General features: G+C 39.4%; 1 protein-coding gene across 1 annotated transcript in view; it reads left to right on the top strand.

Annotated features, from left to right (window-relative positions):
* The first annotated feature begins 969 nt into the window (after window positions 1–969).
* Window positions 970–21,638, top strand: part of LOC150106997 (adenylate cyclase type 3-like) — a 398,311-nt gene continuing 377,642 nt past the window's right edge. The window contains exon 1 of the mRNA XM_090392870.1: window positions 970–1,328. The gene's annotated coding sequence lies outside the window, so the exon portion shown is untranslated. The remainder of the gene's footprint in view (window positions 1,329–21,638) is intronic.

Genomic DNA, 21,638 nt, shown 5'->3' with positions numbered 1-21,638 from the left:
ATGAAAAAGAAACAATTTGAATGCTTACTAAGCTTCATGTAGCTGCCAACCTCGTGATATCAGCAAATATTTGTAATAATATTTGAGCTCAGTGGAAATTGAGTTGTCCACATGTAACTGATCAACAAGACAAGTTAAAATTACTGGTTAAAGAAAAATTACTGATTTTAAAAAAAAATATATATATATATAATAAAATTATGTATATACACTCGAACTAGTGGTGAACTTATAATGGGGTCGAAAATATGTGTAATTTACCGCTTATATATCAGATAAAACTTCTCGTTAATTATTTTTAATGAATTAAGAAATCCTAATTAATACTGCTGTCTCGCAATATATATTACTGGTTTTTTAGTTAATAATTTTGTTCTATATTTTAATATTCACATTCATTTCGAAATGTAAATTTTTTATTGCTCTTTTTGCTACTTCGTGTTTTACTTGAGTGCAATTGGCGAAACGAAAACGACTGTTTAAATCGAGCCAAAAAAAAGTGCAATGAACACGTCAGCTCGCGCCCACGCAATCATCCAATCGCAACTTTGTGGTAATCGTTTGGATTTACTGAATTGAAATGAACAAATTAGTTCCTAATCTAAACACAGGTGTCCTTGCACAGATGATTTTTAGAAATATTCAGAAAATTTATTTTTTGATTCGTCGACCAAAATAAACGTAAATAAATTTGCAATTTACGTAATTCTGTCTTTTCGAATATGTCGTAAGTATTAATTGCAAAATAAGCAGCTGCCCGGCCAACCTGCGTTTCGCTTCTGCCATATGCCCGTTGTGCAAGAGGTGTTGCGATTAGATCTTTATTGGGGAGGTTGGGAAATACGAAGTTTATATTCGCCGCAGTCTTTCTTCTACCTGATTAAACATCGTTGACTTCGTCGCAATCGCAAAGCGATCTCCAAATCCTCCTCCCTGACTTCCCTTCCTCGGCGAAGTGAAATCGCCGGCGCATTAATTCTCCTTCTTCTGATGGCTCCTGCACTTCATCCCGATGCGTCGGATGTGGTCGATGGACGTAACATGCAGCGTCTTTCGCCGACTGACAGGCCGAATTGCGCCTCGCACAAATGCGTAGCGACGACCAGGGTTGCGTACTGGTAGCGAACGGCTGTGCGATTGGGTTATCGAGTTGGTGTGGCTACCCAGCACGTGCATTTGCTTCTTCTTCCGAGCAAGACGATAACGAAAGTGAGACGTCGCTTCGAAGGGCTCGCCAAGAGGGAAACAGACGTTCTCGTCAAGGGATTTACGCCGAGTTCGTCGCGATCGTGGAAATCCCTCTGTGGGTCTCGCAAACAGAAGTTACGGTAAGTCTACATTACGTAGTGATGTTACTTTTTTTTTTTTCTTTTTTTCTTGACGAGATCTAGGGATGAAGCGTGTGTAGCGCCCTCTAGGAACGAATGGCCACCTCAGAAGGTGGTTTATGAGGTTTCTGAAATCGTCCAAACAACTTCTGCCTTTTATTGTTACTTGGTGCCCGATTTGCAATTCCGATGATCAGCTAACTTGATGCACCCACCGACGACATCTTGTTCTCCACATTCGACGTCCAATAACGAAGTCCCCGACTTCTGTTGGTGAATGTCGTTGAATTAAAAATTACTTTAATTGCGGTGAACGGAGCAGTTCCCGTGTGTACGAAGTTTCGATGGTGCAGTTGGAAGTCCCGATGCTCCTCGGATGGAATTCCTTCCAGGAAACCTTTTTGTAAAGGATGTTAACCGAAAGGTCAGGTGTCAGATGTAGTTGACGTTCTTTCCCCTTTAGATCTATTAATACGGCAACCCACCAGCTAATGTTTCTAAAATAAAAGTTTCAAATTTCAGAAATACTTTTACAAACGTTTTGAACTGAATTTTGTTAAGATTAACAAAAAGTTAATATTTTATCAAAAAGCTGATGTTTGTATATTAAAATGCAAACAAACTCAATTTCTCTGAGACTCCGCCAATATCGAGGCAACTCGTTCAATAATTAACGTTCAATTGCGGTTTGTTAACGTCAAGGTTATTTTCTCGACTAATAAGGAAATGTTTAATTCTCGTGAAGTGGATTAGTTGTTATGAAATTAGGATTACGAAAGAAAAGGCAGTCATCAGCTGTGGCATGGTACCATCTTTCTTTCTATCTTTTTTTTTTTTAAATATTGGCGAAGATTATTTATTTGTTTCGTTTTTATTTCAATTGCGTATTTATTTCATTCCCGTTACCATCATTAACAGAAACGCAAGTGAATATTTCGTGTTATGCGATTCTGCCAGCAGATGGCGGGAAGTCATTCCTCTGCTGTTGACTTTATTTGTGGTAGGGTTTTTCTGTTGAGCAGCAAAACTGTTCAATTCTCTTATTTAGGGGTGTAAAGAACAGAATATTTCCTTTTCTTTTCTTCAACTCAGGTATGTTACTAAGTGCAAAAATGTGTTCTTTGGATGTAAGGGATTTCTTACGCGAAACATCGTAGCACTGCGTGGATGCGTTGCCGAACAGGCCCCGTAAGCCGCTGGATGTCGCATTTCAAGACGTTGCGACTCCAGGACGTGATTTCTAATGCAAAAAGAATGTTTGCTGGAACAATCCCAGCACGCGCGGTGAATATTTCTCGCGGCATTTTGTTTCCTTTTATGTTGGAGGGGGGGGGGCAGTGGGAAGGAGAAGAATCCTTTTGTAAAACACCCCTGTTATCGCGTTCATCCCCCAGATCTTCTTCAAAGAAATCCAAGACTGCAACTCCGTACTTTGCGGTGTCGCGAAACATTTTTTCTAAATCGAATTCCGCTGTCGACTTGTTTCCGTGGCTTTCTCAGAGAGGTCGCGGCGGCGCTTGGCTTCAATCCAAATCTCGGCGGAAGAAAGCTTTCTCCGAAAATCAGGTCACTTAACAGTCCAGAAAGAGGCGATGCTTCTGACGGCAGTTTTAACCTTACTTAACCCCGGGCTAAACGAAAACAATTCCGTGCGATAATTGAACGCGTTGAAGTAAAAACAAAAATAATAAAAAAAAAAACTTACGATTGGATGCAAACGCTCGTTACAAGCTGCAGCGCTGACGTAATACTGTAGCGCACGAGTGGCTCTCGTGTGGCCGATTTAAGGCATTTCCTTGTCCTTCTAGAAGGAAGCAACTTTCACTTCAAATGGCCTTACGTAATCCGTTTTGGGCTAAATATGGAAGAACGTATCCTGTGGAGACTTCCGTGCTACGCTACGATTTCATTACGATCGACGCAATGAAAGAAAAATAAATGTTAAATAAAAAATAACATTTGAAAAGAGATCATTTTATTCCCATCATGCAACACGCCACTTAGAGGAAGACAAGAAAGGCAAAGTCGATTCGTAAATAATGTAGCCTGCGACTGTAATGTTAAAAAAATGTTTTAATGTTAATTTCACCCACGAAAGACTATAAATCGATAGTAATTGAGTACCTTCGGAGCTAAGAGTGAGATAATCTAGTTTCTCTACTCTATACGCGTAACATGGAGCTTGTTTCAAGCAGGGGCGAATTCTCCATGCTTGCTGCGCAAGCTCATTACTTGAGAAAGAAGTAATATTTATTTGTTAATAAATGCATGCATTTATAAGCATTCCATTTAGGCTTTTATTTTGTAGACAGAAGACGTCTTAAGCTTGCGCGGCAATAATTGAGCTTTGCGTTGTATATCGAAGGCCGATGCTTGCTTGTCTAGGCAAAGCTGCCTTGGCTTGCTCAGTTGTAGGAGCTTCCAGGTCCTCGCTGCGGCACTGTGATTCCATGCCCACGCATAGCCATTTCACGTCGTCTCACTCTGTTGCTTAAACACAGGCCACTCGCAGTCAACGTAGCTCTAGCCAGTGAGCTTCAGCCAGCCTTTACAAGTGTGCGTGTTGCTTGGGAAAACTAAGTTACAACCAACTTTTTATGACGATGTTATTGACCAGTTCATAAAGAAGAACCGAAGGGCAGAATTTGTATTCAAGTAGCTAAACTGAAAAAGATGGAATATCATTTGTAAAATAAATGTTGTATTTGTATGATTAAATGTACATAAATTTCTAAATATGTAGTTTTAAATGGTCAGTAATTCATTATTCCGCTAATCAGACTTCAATCACACTCCCTGAATGGTAACAAGAGCAAGCGGGAATTTCAAGACCAGCATTCGCCCCTGATTTCAAGCGACTTTAAGCCTTCAGTAATCAGCCTCACGTCATGAACAGTGTTATGCAAGGCCTGCAACCAGTTTGTGAGTTCTCTTCGGTTACTTCCTTGGTTTTTGATGATAGTTCTTTCCTCATAATAACTACGCATAAATCCAAAGAGGGGAGGAAAGAGAAAGAGAGAGAGAGAGAGAGAGAGAGAGAGAGAGAGAGAGAGAGAGAGAGTTTCTCCATATCAAAGCCAAATTACATTCTAGCAACTCTACCTTTACTGGAAGCAGGTGTTCGTCAGGTTTCCGCACTCGGTGAGTATCAAAACACAACAGAAATAAATAAATAATAAAACAAAATCTTACGGAGACAAGTAAGTAAAAGGTTTATTCATTTGGCGAGCAAAGAAAGTGAGGAAAGCCTTGGGCAAGTTCTGTCGTGTGAGGATTCGCTGCTTTGACAGCACGCGACGAAGCATTCAAAGGAGGCCTCCCTCTTTTGCGCTTGCTTTTTACAGAGCACGTGATCAAGTGCTTTTCTCAGTCTGATTCATCAAAGCTCGTCGAAAGACAATAAAATTTCTACTGTAAGGGGTTGGGAAAAATAGCTAAAAGAAGGATTCTCACCAGGAGGACAACGTCGTGTGAATCAAGTTTTGTGAGAGGGGGTTCAGTCCATTCAATATGGAAGAGATTCACTCACTAAAACACAAAGAAATACCAAGAATACGTGAATTCCGAAAATGAGAGCATTCTGGTACCTGACGAATACATTTAAATAAAATAAAAATAAATAAGCTAACGCCTTTTTATTCCTGTAAGGGAGTAGGCGAGGCCTTTAAACCCTATCTAGTTTTTTGGAGACTGAGTGGGCAGTTCAATCTCCACGGGTAGCCAATCAGTGATAGCTGGCCCATGTCTGTCACTAATTATAGCAGCCACTGATGAAGAGGCTGACAAACCAGTGCTGCCATCTCTTGGTACCTAACCCTAACAAGATATGTCACTGTCTGAAATAATGTGGGTGCAACGGTCGATTTTCTTCAGTTTACGGGACGAAAAACCAGCTTGCCCGTGCCAGAGATCGACTAACTCGGGAACCGGTCGAAAATAGGCTTAGAAAAAGTTCCTCCCGTCGGCGACTAGACTTGAACTTAAGTCTGACTTCAAGCGACCAAGCGCAGAGGATGGAAGCGCCACTTCCACTGAGCTACGCAGGCCTCCTCCATAAACTTTTCATTTGGTCGAACAGGGAAAGAGAGAAAGAGAACTCGATCCTTACAGCGGTCTGTCACCAGAGTTGCTAATCGATCTCCTCTGTTTTTAAGGGTTTTTCGTAAGGCTTTCCGATGTGTGATATTGAATAAATGGGAAGGCACATCGGCTTACAGATGGAATGTTTAAATTAAGAACACTACTCACTTTCTTATATATATCCGTGGGTTAGAAAGGATTTGGATTCATTTCTCTTCCTTAATTTGGTGATTGGAATCATTAAAAGATTCATCGTTTGAAAGTAAGCTACATTGAGGAAGTTTCCCCCTCTTTAGGAAAATTACGTTTTTTTCCTCAAAAATATTTAAAAAAATTAAGACTGGGATGAGGCCAAGCAGATTGCGATGTAGTGTATGTCCTCCTCGAGACTAGGTGGAGCAGTCTCGGATTACTAATAATAATGATAATAGAATTAAAGAATAAATAGAATTAATGTCACCAGGATTCTTCAAGTTGTAGGTCCACTCTGGGCGCTCATAAGATATTTCCACCCTCTTAAACCTCCGAATTCTTTGTGTTTGTGAGGCTTCAAAAGCAGAATTCACTTACAGGAGCTGCAATCAACTGACTATTTCTGCTTCTTCAGTCTCTCTAAAGAAAGATGCGGCTGTTCCACTCAGAGCACACTTTAAGAGAGCTATCTGAAGCGATCTTCGCTATCCCCGGAATAAATATCTCTTGCTATGCACGCGAGTTTAATTATCTGGTTAATTTAATGGCAACGCCGTCAATTAACCTTCTCAACCTGACGAGAAGGTTCCTCCCTCCGGGAATTGTGTCCGACCAGAAACTTTCGCGATGCATTCTTGTTTGAAGCAAGTCCACATCTCCGTTGTGTGCGCTGAAAATTAAGCGGAGACCGACTTCACGCGCTTAAAGCAGATTGGAAACAGCTGAAATCGGTGGCTCTTCCGGATGCACGAAATTAGGAAGAAACCCAACAAGAGAAGATGGAAATAATATCCCTTGCTTATGATATGTGTACACCTAACTAGGAGTGCCCCCCCCCCCTTGTTTCTGACAGCTGCTACAATTTGACAAGACCATCGAGACACGTTTCAGTTCTTGGTTACCGTTGTCGTTACACGCGCATCGGCAGTAATGAGAGTTCCCGTGCGTTTGTGCGTGCGTACCAACTTCCCAATTTTCGTCACGGTGGTCTGTTTCCACGTGTGCATTGACATCCTTTCTTAGTATTGTATTTAAAGCCTCACGTTTAAACCTTTCCGAAATTGTTGTGTAGGCACCCTGTTTCCATGTACCTTATGGCGATTTCGTAAATTTTGTGGCTGATCCCCAGTCTTTGTAACACCACAGCGAAAACGATCGTGTCATAAAGACCAGAGGGGAGTGAGGGAAGACAAGAGAGAGAATCTTCAACTTTGCACTATCCGAGCTATCGTGTAGAGCCGATTTTGTAAAATGAGAAGTTTCTTTGAAAGGAAGATTTTCGGTGTCGGTCCCTTATTATCCCCCTTTCGCTACGAGACGGAGTGCACTCAAGCGACATCAAAACTGGAACGTTGTTCGCAGAATATCCTCGTGGGGCCTCTTCGCGATCCTGGAGGATGTTTAAAGAAGCTTAAGACCAACTAATTCCTTGCGGAAAATTTCCACCAGGGGTTTAGAGACGGGCCCGGTGAGCCACTCCCACTCGTTTATTAAAGCCATACCGTTCACTCGGTCAGATTTGTCGCGAGATCCGTCCTGGTGCGGACGCATTAAATTTCCAAACATCGCATGGGAATTTGGAGGCATCGCGAGAGCCCTTCGACACGCACGAGGGCTTAAGGGAAGCAATACAAGTTGCGACGATGAAAACGCCGCCGTTTTCGTGGCGTCTAATGGGATTTCACTCGATAAGACCCTCCGAGTATCGGAATGCATTCTGCGTTATCCGAATCCCGCGAGCAGATGCTAATCCTTGATCTTTCACGCACAAACATCTCCGTGGCAACCGAATTTAGAGAAGTTGTCAGCGGGGCGCTCTTAAAACCTGACAAGACCTTCTCTGGGGGGAGGGACTTATTAGGTTCGTCTCTGATAATGTAGTTACCATGGTGACAACGTAAAGAAATACTTTGTGGATACTTAAAGAAGCATTCTCCGTTGCAGAAGTGGTTATCCGAACTCCGCTTGCTTTATAAGAAATAATGCGGTGAAACCGACGACGACACACTCGAGTTGTTCTTTTTTGTGTTATTATTCTTCTCGCCAGCGAAAACTAACAACGGCGTGTAATTCCGGCGTGTAAAACGGGACTTGACGTGAGGGTTGCTCAACTCCCGCGAGGCCTTTTTTCGACTGGAAATTCCTGAAGGAACTCGCAAACGTCCAAATAGAGCGGGTCGAGTTTGGTTTATTTGCAAAACTTTAACTGCAGATCACGAAAATGAAACTGCGGCCATCAAAATAAATCATTTGCATACGTACACAACCAGCGAGGCAAGTACTTTTATCATTAGGGCTACGCCGCTTACAGCCGCAATCACGTGACTCTGCAATTTTGGCACTTCTGTCAATCATTCTATTATTTTCAATAGAAAATGGTCGTGTCTTCCAGTGACACTCTGGGATATTGTAAGAGCATCTTTTCTTCAGTTACTACGAAAGGAACAATATCTTTGGGATCTGAAATGTCTTAACACCTCACTTTCCAAAAATGTCTTCTCCCTACAGTAGGTCAAGGCTCATTACATCGGCCAGACTGGGAGAAATATGAAATCCAGAAGGGTGGCCAACCTCTCAGCGACAATGCACACAGTCGCTAAGATAAATCAGGTCTCGCCTCTCATATTCTCATGAAACAGCATGGCACGGATTGGCCGTCGGCTTTGATCCTTATCTCGATGACAACCTCCTTTCCAGTCTTTTCCAAGAGTCCACTCGCACGGTATTCTAATTGAAACTGAGGCCCCGTTTTGCATGACATTTGGAAGTCCTTCATTCATTTATGCTGTGGATGAGATCTCGTCTGTATTAAGTGATGCTTGCTGGCATAAGTGCCAGCAAGCATCACACATCATTCACTGCGCTTTCATCTTGGGATTGTAGCCATTTGTATGTCTCTAAAGCTCGATCCTTCTTGTCTTTTCTATTCCATTACCTAAGGATGCTGTCTGATGTTTGACACGGAAACAAATTCTCCTTTTTTTTTCAAATGCAATATTTTAAGAGTCCATGTCCGATATCCCACACAGTCGTATTTCAACATCGTTTTACTTCCTCTTAAGTTTAAAAATGCTTTTTCAATGAAGATTAGTTAACTAGTCTAATATGCAGCAGCACGCGCAGTTTGACTAGCGGAGCGGATAGCGTATGCGTTCTTCAACCAAGAAGTTGCGGATTGCAATCTCACCGTGGGTAGGATTCCACTGCTGACAGTATGCAAAGTTGAGGTAGTTCTAGTCAGAAAGTGCTACTGTGAACTATACTAAGAACCCAGCAGCTCTCGGGATCGACTAAGTAGACAGAATAGTTAAAATTTCTTCTTTTTAGGCTTTCATGAACTCATCGCTTGAAGCCAAACTTTCTAAACAACACAATGCTCATCGCTCGTTATTTCGAATACACACCACCTGCTCTATCAACCCACTTAACTCCTGCACCGCTGACTCCACATTCTTACTCTCCTGACCACCTTTGCACATTTTCCAAGAATGACATTTGGTTCTCCACCACTTTTTATCTGACGCCATTGGCTCATGGCCTCCTCTCGCCAACTTGTGTCTCAGTCATATCACCTAATTTTCCTCTTTTCACTTAATTTCTTCTTATTTTCCTATAGTCATTGGCCTCTGCAATCTCTCTAATATTTTCTTGTCGTCCAGATGACCAAATCTATGGACACTTTATGACAACTAATTATTGTCTCATCCAGTACAACTATAATCGCCTTATCTCTGTTTGTTCGGATATCCTTTACAATTTTTGCAATGTGTCCCGTGAACTTCATTTTCCCTCCAACATGACATCCCCAAAATCCTCGCCTCCTCCACCTCCTGGAACAAAGCTCTTCTAATATAATAAATTGCATCTTGTTCATCCTGTGCCAGAGGTTACACGTGTAACATTGAACTACCATCCCTTCATGTGTCCAAATTGCCAACATATTCAAATTTGTTTGTAACAACATCACATCAGAGCTCTCTGCCAATACTCTCTCAACTTTATAATCTGAATACCAATATCAAACTTTGACGTATATCTTTGCTATTTGAATTAAACATCAACTGCTGTAGAACAGAATTTTGTTGTACACTGCTTGTTACCATTCGCTTGCATCAGTTTCGACCAGTCCTTCATGCAACCAGGCTACCAAAAGACCAACTATTTCTCTCCTACTCAATTAAAATTTTAATTATTTGTATAACGAACAATTTGCGTTATGCTGAAAACAGCCGACTAATAAAGGTCAATATTCGAAACAGCAAAACAAAAATAGCGTTGATGAATCAAATGTAATAGTAGAGTTACTGAGTGACCACTTTTCAAAAAGCTATCACCGGAGTGAGGATATTTCTGTGTCATCTGTAGCAATAATTGATACGAGAATCAAAGTTAATGAATATGAGGCGCTTTGGATATTGCAGAGTTTAAATGCAAATATGGTTTGGATGGGATATCAGCTCGAGTATTAAGCAAATGTGCAAAGGAATTGTCAACGCCTCTTACTTGCTTGCTTAGCCTAAGTCTGAATTCTTGTAGGGTCCCTAGGAAGTGAAAGAAGAGTAAAATAGTTCCTTTGCATAAAGGAGGCTCTGAAACTGCGGTATAAAATTACGGACAAAGAGCCATCTCGGGAGTGGTGGTGAAAGTATTGAATAAGTGGGTTAAAGACAGAATCCATGAATGGGTGGATAAGAATACGATACTCTATGGGGGGGAACAACATGGTTTTGTTAAAGGTCGGTCTTGCCTTAGTCATTTATTAACTTTTTATAATAAAGTGACAGCTGGGTTATACAAGGGGAATGGATACATAGTGATATCGCTGGATTTTGCTATGGCTTTTGACAGGATATCCCATGGAATACTGTTACACAAATTAGAACAAATGGAGAGATATTAAACTGGTGTTATGGATTAGAGAATGGCTCATGGAGAGATATCAAAAAATAGTGTATGGAGGAGCAGACTCCAGGATGAAGCAGGTGACCAGTGGTGTGCCTCGGGGCTCTGTGCTTGGGCCGTTATTAATTAGTACATAAATGACTTGAAGGGAGATATTCAGTTGTTTGCTGATGACGCAAAGTTGGGTAGTGCAATAATTAATCAAGCTGATGTAGAGAGCTTTCAGGATGATTTAAATAAGCTGCTACTATGGACAAAATATAATGGACATCGATGCAATGTGGAAAAGTGTAAAGTTATGCATTTTGGGTTTAAAAGATTACAAGCTGAGTACCCCATTGATGGAACTGTAGTTGAAGAGGATGAAGGAGATGAGGAAGTGGTAGAAAAGATTCAGAGGCGAGTGACCAAGTTGGTGAGTGGTGTAAGGAATGCTCTCCACATTGATAGATCGAGAGTGTGGATTGCAGTTGAGAGGTGGAGAAGAGGGGGATATGATAGAAACATTTAAATTACTAAAAGGATTTTATAAAATTGATGCAGGGGAAATATTTTATCAGGTGACTAGTGGGGGAGATCGAATGATCATCCCCATAGGTTAGTATGAGTGTGGTTAACAAAGGTGTGAGGACTGGATTTTTTGGTTGTGGAGTGGTGAAAGAGTGGAGAGTGGAATGCATTGCCTAACTAAGTTGTGAATGCTTCGTCAATGAGTTCAAAAAGTATGACAGATATTGTCTGGATAGTTTGAGTCTCCCACGATAAGTCTTCTGACTCCACGGAGGTGGCCGCATAAATAATGATAATAATCACCGAACAGTGGTTATTTAAATACATTTAAATTCGGAAGGTATGTGAATACAGAACGTATACTGTATTAAACATCGAAGAACGAAATAAATTATTCAGGAAAAAATAAACTAAAATAAATATAAATTATTCACTTTGTGCTTTTCGTGATGCGATGTTTGAATGGCTGTCTTGATTGGAGAGTGGCCACAATTTCATTTGAATTGAAAAGAGCCATTTGTGTCCCCTTCAGTAATTTACTGAGAAAACGTCTGGAAGTCAACCGAAGGAAGTACACAATTGCAGCCGAAGAGTTTTATATGTAATAGTGTTATATGTTATATGGGGAAGGAGAGAGAGAGAGAGAGAGAGAGAGAGAGAGAGAGAGAGAGAGAATGTAAGGGAGCGAAAGGTGAAACTGGATGACATTTCCATCACCAGCAACGCAATTGAAATCGGAAGTCATGTTGGCTGAACTCGTTCCTTCCACTTTATTTCTAAATAAACACGTAAAGTTATTGGCAAAAATAGTGCATTTCTATTACTCTCAGAGTTTCAGGGAATGCTATGGAAACGGAAATAAACATTGCTTGAAACGCTTCGGTAGTCATGGTTACCATCAAACAGCACTCGCTAGTCATTTTCAGTCTGCCAAGAAAGTTTCGAACTTAATACTTTTATGTGTTCTGTTTTAGGGTTTTAAATTGCTGAATATGGAACTGAAATGCAATTTTTAAAACGCCAGTAAAATACTGTTTCGTCTCGCGTGTGTGTGTGTGCTTGCATTATTCACCAGAACAAGAAGCCGCGTTAAATCTGTAGCATGCTATAAATGTTCGACGACAAATGCCATTATGTGAAAGTGGTATCGAAGTCGGTATAAACACAGATTGTGTAAATGACATGCGAGTCACCAAAAGAAAAGTACTTAGGAGGCCATCACTTGCACAATATATTGCGAAAATTGCGACCACCGTTGGAAGTGAATGCATCGTATAATGTTATCGATATCATCATCATCATCCCGTAATCCACAAAGGACCGTAAAGAAAATATTAGGAAATATTATTTACAGAAATCTTTCCCTCAGGCCTTGAATGACACTTTGCTGTCAGCTCAGTACATGAAGCACCGGTCCAATTTTTTTATATTGTCTTTCCAGTTGATTCTAGGTCTGCCTCTTTTTCAAGTTCCTGGAATAAGTCCTTCAAGAACTTGCACTGCTACACCATTAGATCTGCTGATATCACCAAGCCACATAAGTTGTTTGCTTCGAATCTTAGTAATGATGTTATCGCATGGACTGGCGAAAGAATTGATTCTTTGTCTGACTTCAAAATTAGCGATGTGATCAGTGTATGGTATCTTTACGATTGGTCTATAGCACCTCATTTCAAACGCCAACATCTTTTCATCCTCATTTTAAGAGGGTCCAAGGTTCATTTCCGCATAGAAGAAGAACTGAATTAACTAGTGTCAGTAAAGAGAAATCTGTGATTGTGAGCTGTTCTTTGTCCATAGTGGGTTCAGTGTTTGGAGTGCAGTCGTTGATTTTCCAATTTTTGTTCGAATCTTCTGTTTTTGATTTTTCATCTTTATAAAAGATATTGCCCAAATATTTAAGCTGATCAACTTCTTCTATGGATGTATCATCGAGTAGGATTCTTTCGGTTTCTGCCACAGCACTTCCTTCTTGGTCAGAAGCACAGATATTTGTCATTGTTTTTGATTTTTGGGTACTTATGTTTGAGACATTTTTTTTTCAGAGTACAAGCTAATTTTGCGGTGGTTTCCTAAAGATTTGATTTGTTTTCCGCTAGAAGAGGAACGTCACCAGCAAACTTTTGAATGGGTTATTCATCTTCCTCCTACCGCCACTGCAATATGACAGTTCTCTGGAGCTTCATTCACAATACAAATAAATAGCATTGGTGTTAATTTGCACTCCTGTCTCCATTGGAAAAGAAGTGCCATAATTTCCCTTGATTTCAAACATCATTTCAGAAGATGATTCCAGGGATTCAATCAGTCGTATTAGTTTGTTCAGTAATGTTGCAGAATTGTTCAAAGGGCATCGTGCCAAATATAATCAAAGGATTTCTGTAGGTAAATAAAATCATGCACTGTGCGACCACAGATGCGAGACCTCTCGACACTTCTGCGCATGGCAGAAGATGGCGAATCCATTCCGATAATAGGGTAATCAATCCTTGTGGGATGAGTGTTTATTATTAGGAAAATTAGCTTTACTATTATGAAAATTCCAGTTTTTAAAGTGGTAACTATTTTACTTGTACAACAGTTGAAAAATTGTACTTAAAAGCACGTGATTCGCATGTTGGTGACGAATTCATACATCGCCTTATTCCTTTCTCCCCTTCAGCATGAATCGACTCTTCTTGGCACTGGGGATTTTTTCGAATCTGTGGTCAGACAGTGTGTTCTCATATTTTTCTCCGGTGATATGGAGCGTAAATATGTGATGAATTGTACTCCATCTACATCCAGTGGAAGTCTAAAAAAATTAATTAAATGTTTGCTTCAACATGTGAGAGTAAGATGTGCAAAAATATTTTGCTTGGATGGCAGATGAGGTTAATTGACCTAAAATTATTGCACGTTTTGCTGTTTCCTTTTTTTCTGGGGGGGGGGGTGAGAATAAGGACAGCAGTGCACCACTCTTTGGGCAGATTTCAGTGTTCCACCCTTGCTGGAAAATGTTGTGGACTGCACACTAACAATAAGTTCTCCTGATGCTTTTCCCCATTTTGATCTTAAGACGGCTGTTTCTACTTCTCTAAGAATAAGATAATCACCATTCTCTGTTATCGTCGAGACAATTTCCTCTAACTTTTCCTCGTAAATAGTCACACCATTTTCTCAATATTATTTCATGATCAGTAATATTTTATCCATCTTTATCCTCAAATCTCTTACGAACAAAAGCGGTTCTTAATTATTTTTTGCATTCTTTGGATAACCACTTATTTTTTGCAAACTTTACCTCCTTTTTAATCTGTCTCTTCGGATGATTGTAGTGTGCGTTGATGTTCCCAGTGTGCCGAATTGGTCGTAATCTTCTCCGCTGATCAAAAAGCTGTAATATTTCTTTGGTAATCCAAGGTTTCTTAATACCGCACTTTCTTCCTAGTGCATTTTCAGCTGCTTCAGTAACTGTCCTTCAGAACTGTTGATAAGATGTTTCAGGATTAAGAGAGTCAGAAGGGATTTCAGAGAGAGAGAGAGAGAGAGAGAGAGAGCAGAAGCAAGATCTGTTTTAAATAATTCGTTAGTGAATTTGAGGTAAAACTTATGTCTTCTTATTTTCTCGTGGGTCTAAATCCAGATTTCAACATAAATGTTGCTCGTCACCTACAATGTCAGCACCTGGGTAAGATCTTGCTGAGCTCATACAAGTTTTATATTTACTTTTCATAAGTATTTAATCAATTAGATTCTGAGTTCTTCCATATGGGGAGATTCAAGTCCATTCTGGCGATCTTTTATTGCGGGAAAAGTGTGTTAGTTATGGTGAGATCATCCTACAAAACAAATTTTATCGGTTTCATAGTCCTCGCATTTGTTTTCCCTAATCCAACAGACGCAGCAAAGGGAGAAAATTCCTTCATATATGTAATCCTACTTTTGCATTTCAATCCTCTTGTACTATCAAAAAGTCTTTCTTAGGTGTTTCACGGATCAAGTTATTGATTGGATCATAAAAGTAATCCACTTCCTGGTCATCGTATGAGATTACTGTGCATATACTTGTATAACAGATATATTTAGTGGTTTGCCCTTTAGTCTTACTGCTGCAAGTCCACCATTCACAGGTTTAAAGTTTATGACGTAGTGCTTAATATTTTTATTTTTTTTTTTTCAACAAAGCAACTCCTTCTTGCTTTCCTTCTGGAATACCTGAGTAAAGAAAGAGATTTCCTTCTTCTGTTGTTAATTCATTAGGTTCTGGCCACTTTGCCTCCACATAATCCAACGACGGACTATTCATAGCGTGCTAATTCTTGTTGCAGAATCTTATATAACATTCCATGTTCCAATCACAAATCTCTTTCTCAGACGAAATTCATGTTTAAATATCTTATTCATGGGAAGGGCTAATAATTTTTTTTTTTTGATATAATAATATTTTTATTGATCTGCTAAAATATTTACACATACAATAGACATCTTGAGTGACATTGCAACTTATAATTTTACAGAATTCAGCACTAAGTGCTGCATTTTCTTCATTGGATTTCAATTAAAATTTTTAAAAATACTTTTTGCCTCTGTATTATGTATTTACAACGCATGTTCTTCTAATATTAACAACGAAGATTATGCAGAATTTTTGAATATAGAATATACATAATAATAATAATAATATTTATTTATTTATTTTATTTATTTATTTTTTTTTTATCTCTCAGATAAATTGCATACATAGATGCTGTAATAATTATATATATATATATATATATACAATATTTATAACATGTTACAATTGTGAATAACAGATACTTGCAAGTAAATAATTTTCTTCCTCGAAGCTTAGCAGAGCTTATCTGAGGAAGATAATAGATTATAGATGTTGATGGTTTCATGGTTATGTTCCTATACTGGTCACAAGCCAGGGGTTGATTTTACTGTTTGTTGGTACATGCTTGGAAGACTTCGACTGCTATTACAGTTTAACTTTTTTTGTGCAAATAGGGTTGGATTTAGACATGGTGTGTTTGTTTCTTTGTGTTCTTGTAGTGATGATTTTTGAGAGGGGGTTTGTCATAGGTTTGTGCGTGTGTGTGTGCATGTGTGTGTGGGGAGAGAGAAAGAGGAATTGCTCTAATTTTCATTCTCGCTGTAATATTTATACAGCGCCTGTTCCAGCTCTCTGTATGTTCCTAGGTTTCTGTTGTCGAACGGCAGTTTGTTTATCATGTCAGGTACGTAGAAGTTTCGGGTGGCTTTGCCATTGTGATTGTTGTACTTATATGTTATGTAGTTTGTTGACTGTGGTCTTGTTGTTTGATATGTTGTTCTGGTTACTCTATAGGTCGGGCTGTAGTAATATTTTAACATGATTGTGTAGTGGCATAAGGGTTTCACCTTTAATATTTTGTGTTCTGTCCGTGCTTCCTGCATAAGAGTGGGTTGTTCCCAGAATATCAGTTTTATCATTTTATCTTGCAACCATTGTAGCCTGTCAAGTCTATAGTCTGCGCAGAATGCGTATGATGTGATTGCATATCTTAAAATGTTTTCACATAATGCTTTATAGATTAGTATTTTTATGTGGGTTGGGGTAATGTCTTTTAATCTGTATAGTTTGCTTGCTATTATCCTAAGCTTGGTATGTAGCTAGTTTTATGGCTATTCTAACTTTGATCAGCATCGAAGTGAAGTCCGAGATAGCGTGTTGTTTTCACCTGCGTGATGGTTGTGATTTTAGGTTCTGTGCTTTGTGTATAGGATGATGAATGTTTGATTGTGAGATATTTAGTTTCTATGGGCAGGGTTTGGGGGTTTTTGAATATCATTAGCTTTGTTTTTCCAGGGTTTATATATATGCCGTTTTCGGTTAACCAGTTAGTGATTTGATTGATGTCGTGTTGCATATTTGTGTAAGCGATATTTGCATTGTTGTGAATGGATACTATGGCAGTGTCGTCTGCGTACTGGAAGATTTTACTTTTTAGTGGGAGTTGGCTTATGTCGTGTGTGTATATGTTAAATAGAATGGGAGATAGGACAGCTCCTTGCGGTACTCCACAGTTTATATGTACCTCTTTGCTGTATGCTGATCCTATACGTGTGATGTGCTTTCTGTTTTTCATGTATGCTTTAAACCACTGCAGTAGACGACCTCCAATTCCGATATGCGTTAGTTTCGTTAACAAGGTTTTATGTGTTAGTGTATCAAATGCTTTTGTTAGGTCAATGAATACCACTAATGTTATTCTGTTTTTATCCAATGCAGCGTTTATTAGGTTTGTGAAATCTTCCAGGAGTGTTGCCGTTCCTTTATTTTTTTGAAAGCCATATTGTGTTTTGGGTATGATTTGAAATTTTTCAACGTATGTGGAGAGTTTCTGATGCACAATAATAATAATAATAAATTTTGCGTTATTACAGCATGTGGGTGAATAAGGCTCTCTCTAGTGGCAGAAACAAACTACCGTATTATAAAGCGAAGTACTTGCAAGTTATTAACAAAGCGATTTCTTGTGGAAGTTTGTGTTCTAGCAGACGATAATTTTAACAGTTCCTTGTATATTCTTATTTGCTGCTAGAGGGGGCTCGAAGCATCCTGAAATGAACTTTATGGAAGTTTGTCTATTAGCATACTATAATTTAAACAGTTTTTTTTATATACTGTTATTTACCGCTAGAAGTATCTCAAAACATTCTGAAATGAACTTAATTTTTACGTATATTTAAAAACTGATTTTTGGTGTTTTAATTTCGAAAAGTAAATTAGAATGCTAATTAGAAGGCTAATTGGTTCGCACTAGTCCTTGAGCGAGTGTCGTTTCTAGTAAGTAATTTCAATTGCCTCGGAGTTCACTGCGGAAGGGCATGAAAAGCAAAGGAAAAAATAAATAAAAAATTGGCGTCTGAATTTATTCTTGCTCACTGTGTCGTGAAATATTTTTACGCATAACAGCGTCAGAAAAGTGCCGCCAGAATTTGATACTGGCGATCGAGCTGCTTACGATGAAAAACGGGACGAAAAGCTCGGGTGTACGGAGTTAGAAATTCAAATGTAATTTTGGGATCCTCCCGATCTCTCTCTCTCTCTCTCTCTCTCTCTCTGCTTGAAGAACCCGGAAGGAATTTTCAAATGCGTGTGCAGAGAACGATTTGTTTCCGCTATTTCGTGCTGTTTGACTGCACTTCCATCGCACCAAACTAAATCTGCCCACAAACAGAAATGAAAGACGACAGGTTGCTTGGGACGGATTTTTTTTTTTTTTTCTTTTTCGAATTTCGCACAATGCGAATATTGCATTGTGGGAAGATCGATGCAAAACAGTTTATGAAATTCTCGCAAATCATCTCGAAAGACTCTCTGACGGCTTTGCTTTAGTCATGTGATCCTATTGGACGAATTGTGGTCGTTCGGAGATCTGATCAAGCGCCAGCACCGGAATCTGAACTCAACAACGTCTCCCGAAGCTCTCCGAGGAGTAATCAATCAGAATTTATACCGGGATGTGGACGAAGAGGTGCTCCAACCGATCTCGTCGATAAATCGCATTAATGGTCAGGTTAATGGAATCGCGATGGGTTTGCAAGATGGATGGCAAGTGCCCATGGGGACAACAATAGCACGAAGCGCGTCTTGCATGAACGAATAACTCATCAACTCATCGGCGTGGTGAACAACGATCCGGGCTAAGAATTTAGTCGCTGTTTGCTGCTGGTTGTAAAGCTACGATTCCATTAGGGTTTCACTTGTCATATATGTATAGAGAGAAAGTGGCTCGGGCAAGATTGGATTCATTATTTGGAATCACTTCCGATGCAACTACAGCAATGAGACCAGCGATAATTATGCCTGTCGGAAAAGTTTAGCAAGCAATCTGCATTTTGAATAAGTAAGGCAAGAATTTAATGGTGACCCCTATTGTGATAATCTCTGCACGAGAAGAATGGATTGAGAAAACGACGTTGCTCTGAAGCTTCTGCGAACGCTTTTCTGTGGGACTCATCCATTGATTAATGAATTCACATTTTGTAACTTTTTAAGAGAGAGAGAGAGAAAGAATAGGATCTAAAATCCAAATTTAGATTGAAGTAATTTACGCGTAAGTCCCTTTACAAAATAAACATACAACCAACTTGTTCCTACAGAAATAAATGTGCAAAATATCAGAAACGAAAGGGATATGGGCCTATTTTTATCATCACCCTCCTCCACCCGCATGCTCACTCACCCACGAAATCCACAGAATCAAATTTTATCGAGGTTAGTCTCTCGCAGCATCTCTGTTTAATGCGTACAAACGGATAAGTGATCCTGATGGTGGCTTAGACCTTGGGAAACATCCCCGCAATGCAATTCTCCACCCACCAAAGGGTGCATTTATCTGGCACGTTGGGGAGGCGTAGATCGGGGCAATAGGCAGCCACTGACACGTACGTTCTGCAGTTTCGCCTGCAGTTATATTCTCGTCACCAGCACGGATCATCGTGGATCCTCTCTTTCCCCTCAGTTTCTTCAATTATCCTTTATCCCCCCCCTTAATGCACTGACAAGCGATCTTATGTGCTACACGGTGTGCCCATTATTCGATGGATTTTCATTGACGCTGAGTGTCTGAGGGATTTGATGAGAGAAGTTTTAAAACTTTTTGCTCGCTCTTCTCTCTGTGTCTTAAGAGAATAATCCCTTAAGTGGTTCAGCTTTCTTCGCATGGAAATGCCGTTTCTAATCCGTGCCTTATATGTTGTAGCGAAACAATCAACTTGGCTAAAACACGTCGCTTCTCTTGATACTGGCTTTCTTTGATCACGTAAGTGGTGGAGGGGGGGGGGGATTAGTAAATGTCAGCCTCAGTAATGGGTGGGGGGGATCAATTACTGATATCCTCTAAACCAGTGGTTCTTAGCCTTTTTTGCCCGGCTCCCCCTTTCAGCTATTTGTATGGCCTGGCGCCCCCTGCTCAATTTGAGGCTAATGACTCAATAAGATAATTATAATATATTATTAAGCAAACCTAATTTTCTATCAACATGTTTGAACTGATAGTTAATTAAAAATTAACGACTGTGATACAAATTAATTTTGCAACATGACGCTGAATCCTTTCTCAACCAAGAATGAAGAGGGAAAAGCAATGAGCTGTAATTGCTTTTCTTGCAATTACTGCTGAGGATACTTGCATTGCATGGTTGGCCAGAATCTTTCTCACACCCACGCTACTGAAATTGTATTTTAGCCTCAAAATCATTTTGGATGAACAGACGTGTCATCAGAAAGAAATGGATTTATGATACAATCGGGTATTTTAAGCTCATCAAAGTCTTTGAATCTGATCATCAAGTCTTCTTTTGATGGAACAATAACAATCCAAATCTGAATCTAATATTAAATCATCATCTGTTGGAAACTGCAGAAAATCTCGTCTTGCAATAACTCTGCTTGTAAAATGTTAATTTGCTCATAAAAGCATTTATAATTCCCTTTGATTTAATACGATTCATGTTACTTCCTGCAATTTGATGTTAACCTCATTTAATTTGGTTTCAAATTCTTTGTTTTCTGAAGAATTTGAAGAAATTCAGACCAAATAGTATCCCAATTACTTAACTTTCAATGTAAAAATTCTAAAAAATAAGTAGCGAATAAATTTGAAAAGTATTGCCAGACATACAACAGAAATAGGATGCTAAATTAAATACGGAATTTTTTTGTTTTTATTATATTAATATTATTATAACGCTTACCGACCCCTCATCACCCCTAACAGCTTACCGCCTCCAGGGAGGGGGACGCTACCGCCCAGGTTAAGAACCACTGCTCTAAATCTTTCAATTAGTCCACGGAAATCCTGTTTGATGCAACCGAGAAATCCTTTCCGCTGCTGGAAATAAATTAAAAAACTGGTTTCCATTTTTCTGTTTAATTCATTTGCAGATTTTCTGCTTTTTATGTTTGCCGCTTGCGAACTCTTCCCTTCCGGTGGCATTCGCGACGCGTTTACGTCGGAAGGGGAAGAGAGAAAAAGGGGAATTTTTAAAATGTCATTGGGGGAACATTTCTACCTCTATGGGATCAAAGATCAGAGCTTATCATTCAGATAATTATTGCTACCGCATCCCCCCCCCCCTTAAATCTTTTCTGTCTTTTACACTACGCCGACACATCTTATTAGTTTCCGACAGAAAAACGAAAAGAATGAACTGAAATATGATTACCGTGGCAACGAAGGCATGCCTGTTGTGTCTATTAATTGAGTTGTATTTCAGAGGATATCAGATTTGAGTTACTTAGACTTGGTTAGACAGTATGGGACTTGCTAACTCACCTCCCTTTGAAGTCCTCTTGTGAAGTGAAGGGATTTTCCCCATTAGTAGGCTTAACTAGAACGTAATTTTATTTGCCTCATTGCATACGTCGCATGTATTTATATAAACGCAGTTAATATTTATGATTTTATTTTTTATATGATTCATGGGGAATGTGAACCTTTACCCTTAAAATACAGAATAGGTTTGGGGGAAAGAAAAAAATGCAATACTGGAGCAAAATAAAACAACCATTACAAAAAAAAAGAGAGAGAGACCTAAAAGTAATGAGCTTACTTCTGAAAAAATAGACCTCAGAAAGAAGAAGGTAAAGAT

Source organism: Typopeltis vanoorti, chromosome 5 (genome assembly GCF_054136105.1).
Source record: "Typopeltis vanoorti isolate ZY-2024b chromosome 5, IOZ_Tvanoo_1.0, whole genome shotgun sequence".
Lineage (NCBI taxonomy): Eukaryota > Metazoa > Arthropoda > Arachnida > Uropygi > Thelyphonidae > Typopeltis > Typopeltis vanoorti.
The sequence above is the reverse complement of the archived record's forward strand: the minus strand, read 5'-3'. Positions and strand labels throughout refer to the sequence as shown.